Source organism: Priapulus caudatus, unplaced genomic scaffold (genome assembly GCF_000485595.1).
Source record: "Priapulus caudatus unplaced genomic scaffold, Priapulus_caudatus-5.0.1 Scaffold170, whole genome shotgun sequence".
Lineage (NCBI taxonomy): Eukaryota > Metazoa > Priapulida > Priapulimorpha > Priapulimorphida > Priapulidae > Priapulus > Priapulus caudatus.
This window is the reverse complement of record NW_014577231.1, coordinates 28,216-34,352: the sequence shown is the minus strand read 5'-3', so window position 1 is coordinate 34,352 and position 6,137 is coordinate 28,216.

Below are 6,137 nucleotides of genomic sequence, written 5' to 3'. Positions count from 1 at the left end.
TCGGTGAGCAGTGATAAACGTGAGCGGGGGGGGTGGTTTGAATTTTGAAAAAAAAACGTATAATGGGAATAGCGTCCAAAATTAACCGCTCTGATTTCAGTAAAATAATTCATCTTGAAAACGAATTACAGCCCATTTTACAGTAGATGATGCTCAAATTCCCATTCGTAAAATACATTAGAAGTATGAATAGCGATAACGGCATTGTAGATAAATATCGAGTATTTATTGTCTCTAAAATATTAAATTTTTCCGCATTTTCGTCCCGAAAAGTAGGGGCGTGATGAAAGCCACCCACCTCAATAAGTGTTAGGGGGAGATACCCCCATCCCCCTGCTACTAGCGCCTCTGTCAGAGACCAAATTTGACTTTTCATAGCATACAAAATCTCATAATCATAATCTTGTTAAATTTATGTTTGTAATAATCTTTGTTACAATTAGCCAATAAAAATTGTTAAATGTTAAATTTAAATGTTAAATAATAAGTTAATTTAAATTAAATGTTAAATTGTTAATGTTAAAATCAATAATCTCTGTTAAATTAGCATACTCACAGGCGCCGCAGAACGATTTTGAAGTGGGGTGCTAAATTTTACGCCTCGACATTGGCAATGCAGGATTTCGAGGAATGTAAGAAACAGCGGGGTATGCGCCGCCGTCTCCCCCCAGAAAATTGAATCCCCCATTTTCCTCCGGAAAGTAGGCGGATATGTACACGCCATCCCCCACGTCAAATAAGGGGGGGGATGCATCCCCCCATCCCCCCTGCTATCTACGCCCCTGGTCTCCGCAAAATTGCACTACGCCGTAATTTATATTAACCAAATTATGTGAAATATTCGTATAAATATAAGTGTGCTATAATTACATATATACATTGGCTCTCAGGCGGGTGCCTATTTTAATTCACGTAATACACGTCCGTACCGTTAATTTGACGCTCTCGCATGTACCGCTGATAGCCATATATTCATATGATGATACCGCCGCCAGTGGTTGCCTTCAGGGAATACCTCATTATCGTCCATTTCGAGTTGCGTAATACTGCTCGAGTGCTACTAGAGCATTATGTTGTCCGCTATAATTCATACACACCTAGGGCTATAGGCTACTGCTAGTGTCACATACGCAGGCGACACGTATCGCGCACACGCACTAGTCTCGCCACACGGAACACGCTACATGCATCACATGCGCACGCACACATGCATCGCACGCACGCAGGCAGCACATATCACACACCCACATCATATACACACACACACATCAACACACACAACACACACCAACAGTCATCACACACACACACACACACACACACACACACACACACACACACACACACACACACTACACACACACACACACACACACAGAGAAGCACACACACACACACACACACACCACACACACACACACACACACACAACAATTACACACCACACAACCATACACACACACACACACACACACACCAATACACACGTCGAATTCACTGCAGCAGAATTTCACATCGTTGTAGCTCCTACTCCTCCTTCCACAAAAGCGGAAAAACTACGAATGCTCTTTGCCGACGGCGGCATGCGTACGCCTTATCATCCTAAATCTGCTACAATCCCTGCAAGCTGTGGCTATTACTACCGTGAGCTGCACTTTTGTGGTAATACAAACCATACTTAGCATATAACAAGTGGAAGAAAATGACAGTCTCACCCGTATAAGGATCATAAAGGAAAGTTTAAAAGTAAGAAAGGAGGCAAGAAGCAAAATAACATTGGAGATAATCTTAAGCACACGCAGCACGAATATTAGAATCTAGCAATGCAAGGCAGAATATATTATTGTCCACTTGGTTCCACCGGACTCCAGTAGATCGATAAGGCGTCCACAGCACATACACGGCTCAGAAAGTAACCGCCGGCATGTTCTCGGGTTTGCACTTACTACAGAATAATGCAGTAGTAAAGATGCTGAAGAGCGAGTTATCCACATTCTCACGTAAGATAGATCCGCTTATGAAAAGCGGAATTCGCAGAAGAAATATCCGGAACTCACGCTTGAGTCGTATCAGGCAGCCTAGCATAACAAACGGAGAGCATGTTACTTTGCCTCTAGTTTAATTTACATTTATGGTATATTTAAGGGAGATTTACTCTAGCTTCTAGGTAGTTTCAGCCTAATTAGATAATTACCTACATTAAAGAAGTTTCATGGTCGCAATCACCATTAAAATTTTATGTAAGGTTTTAAAAACTAACGACTACAGTATTGATTACAACGACGTTGCCGCCACTCAAACCGCACCAGCTGATAATTCGCCGAAAACCACTTTCCAGCCTAAGGGCTACAGACGAGGGGTTTCTTATTAATTCATTTAAAAAGCAGAAGCGATTGTTAATATTCTTATAACCAACTTTTTATATAGTTCATTAATAATATCGGAAATAAAATTTGCGACCTAAAAGAATATCTTCGGTAAATAGGCATGTAGCTATAAGATATAATTGCACTTTTGTGATTAGCCCTCGCATCTTAAACGTCCGCAAAATAAATTGTCAAATACGCAACTTATTCGGGGAATGGTGTCCAGCACGCCGTCGCGGTGTCATGACGCCGCTTCAAAATTTCGCTTAGCGTTGAGGTAATTTAATTATAACAATATAAATTATGGTATTGTAAATCATAGAGAACGTGTGGGTATAGACGAGTGTTCATACTAGTAAAGTACAGTTATGCAGTAAAATCTAGAGGCTACTTCCCTTAATTATAATCATGTGATTGCCTATTTTTTTACAAATAACCAATTTCCTCGTTCACTTCATGTTAGAACAGGAGTTGAATAATAAAATAAGACTATATAATAATGAAAAATAATAATAACAATAATATACTTATTATTCACTCCTGCAGGCGCGCTAGAACTTTTAAAAGGTAACACAAGCTCAAAGTTATATTGAGAAACGCAATAAAGCATATGTAACTAAGGCTAGTACAATGTTGAATTTTCACGTTTCAGTATCAGTCTATATCCGTATAAATAACTCTTTATGTTCTTGCCTTCACAGTGAAGGGAGAGCTGCGTGCATCCAGACATCACCCGAGAGTTCACTGCACTGTGCCAGTATTACTGCCATCTAACAGGAGCGGCTGCAGTTGCATAGAGAACAGAAGAAGAAACTGCATCACATCCACACTCACGACGGAGCGAGCAGCCATGCACCGGTGAGTCTCCGCCCCGTCTCGTCACATCCGCAGATCCTCGCGTCGCATTACCTGTCGTCGATTTTTCTTCGATTGCTCGCTGGCCGCGACCCAGCTCGACATTCTTTGAGAGAAAAAAAATTAAAGAATGCTGACGGTTGGTGTAGGCTGGTGTTTAGTTTGATGTAGGATGTAGTGTGTGTGTAATAATGATATGTAGATTTAGGTGGCTGTTCGTATGGGCAGTCGGTACTTTTAACTTTGGCAGTTGGTATTGCTGCATGGCGGTGATGTGCTGTCGCTGTAGTTAGAGTGAGTGTGGTTGGAGTTCGTTGAGGAGTGGTGAGTGTTGAGTGCGGATGCGTTATGTAGATGGTTTGTGGTGTGTGTAGGTGCTGTCATGTGGGTTGGGCTTTGGTAGTTGAGGGTCGGGTGGTCACTGAGTGTGTTATTATGAAGTGGTGTGGTAATGTAGTTGTGATGGGGTGTGTGTAGTTGCTGAGCGTAAGGGTGTCGTCACTGGTTAGTGTAGTTGCGAGGGGTGTGGTAGTTAGTGAGGTGGCGTGTGGGTATTGTGAGTGGGGTGAATGTAGTGTAGGTGTGTGGCACTGGTGTGGTTAGTGCAAGTGGGTGTGGTAGTTGTGAGACTGGTAAACAACACCAAACGTGTCACTGGTGTGGTAGCTTGTGAGGTAGGTGTGATTGTGTAGTTGTTATGTTATGGTGTAGTGTAGTGTGCAGGTGGGTGTGGTGGTAGTTTGAGTGGGTGTGGTTGTGGTGTAGTTGTGAAAGTGTGTGTGGATTAGTTCGATCCAGTGGGGGATGGTCACTGGGTGGTGTAGTGTGAAGTGCGGGCTGTGGCTGTGGTTAGTTGTGAGGTGAGTGATGGTGTAGTCTGTGAGAGTGAGTGATGTGCCGTGTAGTGTAGTGTGGTGCTGCTGACCTATGCGTGTGGTGTTGGTGTGCAGTGTGGAGGTGACTGACACCATGCGGCTGGTGCGTGTGGTATCGTGGCGGTGTGGTGTGATATATATTGGAGGTGTGGTGCGTGTGACCCTATGGGTGGCTGTTGATGGCAAAGTGTGGATGTGTGCATGGCTGGCTCGCGTGTGGCTCTGTGGTGTAGGTAGTTGTAGGTGTGCCAGGGTGGATTACCTATGTGTGGTGGTGTGGTTAGCGCCAGCTTTTTGCAAACAGCTCTAGTGCTAGCAATGATTGCTTCATTGTGCAGTTTGATCTGTAATTAAATGAACTGAAAATTGTTTTCATCATAGTGAAAAAAAGTTGAAAATCTCTCTCTCTCTCTGTCTGTCTCTCTCTCTCTCTCTCTCTCTCTCTCTCTCTCTCTCCTCTCTCTCTCTCATCTCTCACTCTCTCTCTCTCTCTCTCTCTCTCTCTCGCCCTCTCTCTCTCCTCTCTCTCTCTAACTCTCTCTTCTCTCTCTCTCTCTCTCTCTCTTCTCTCTCCCTCGCTCTCTCTCAACTCTCTCTCTCTACTCTCCTCTCTCTCCTCCCTCTCATCTCTCTCCTCTCTAACACCACACACATCTCCCTGTCTCTCTCTCTCTCACACACACTCTCCCCACAAAGTGTCTCTATCATATCCTTCTTTCTATCTCTCTCCTCGTCTCTTCTCTCCCTCTCACTCCACTCTCGCCAGCCTCGCTCTAAACAGCGAATGCTCTTGTCTGCGAGTGAGACGGCCTGTGCGAGGTCGACGGAGGCGCCGCGAGGCTCCAGGCAACGCATCGTTCCACAGTTGGAGGATGACCGATGGCAACACCGCGAGCCATGTCGAACCTCGTACAGCCAGAACCGCGCACAATCGCCGGTGTTCACGGCTGCGCGATCTGAACGATCACGTCCACACACACACACACACACACACACACATTTCCCTCCCAACAATTTCGAAGCAGAGTGTTTCCAACAACAATTTTTCTCCTCCCGACAACGAAACGCTTCGAACAAACAGAACATCGGCGCACGCGCGGATTTTCCCGCTCCTGCTCCCGCAACACACGCAACACAATCTTCGCGCCCCGTAGAATTTCATCCTCGCAGCGATGTCGCCAGCCAGCCCGCCCGCGCGCAGCAGCGGTGGCGGGACGGCCTCGCCCTGAGACCCCTAGGACTGTCGTCTGCCCGTAAATGCGGGTCTGTGGGTCACCGGACGAACCGCTTCCACCGCCGCTGCCGTCTCCGTCTCGCCGCAGCACACTTCCAGGTGCAATGAAAATGTCGACGCGAAATATCTCTCGTGGTGCTACGAGAGCGCGCGGACGCGACATGCCGCTCTAGTTACTGTGCGAGAACGCACCCCCGGGAAACGCGTGACTCACGATACGTGGCGGTAGTGGGGGAGGGGGAGGGGGAAGGGGAAGGGGGAAGGTGATGGCGGGATTGACAGTCAGCAGTGTATGCTGGTGGTGATCGCGCGCTGTAGCATATAGGCCACCGTTAACGGTGTGCGGAGAGAGGGGGGAGGGGGAGGGGGGAGGTGTCACTTTCTCTAGGTTTCGACATGTCATTCTTCTTCCAGTCTCTGATGAAGAACCAACCGGCATGTCTGTTGTCACGAGTGATCACAGATCAATCGGTCAATAAATCGATCATCGAGATGATGAATTAACCGAGTATAAGCAATGATTTATGAGTCGCCGACGACACCATGCAGACCAACCAGCCAAACCTCCGCAAATACGGTTCCCCGAACTCTCAATACACATACTCTGGTACACGCATTTAATCAATATAAGACCAAAGACAGCTTCCTCCAATTAATACAATTGTCTCGCTCTCTTTCTTTCTCTCTCTCTCCCTTCCCCTCTCTCTTTCTCCTCTCTCTAGGATTGACGCCCATGATCGCACACTCACTCGCGTGCAAGGCACCCCCCGTACAAACTCTAATCGACCCACACCTTTACTATACGCG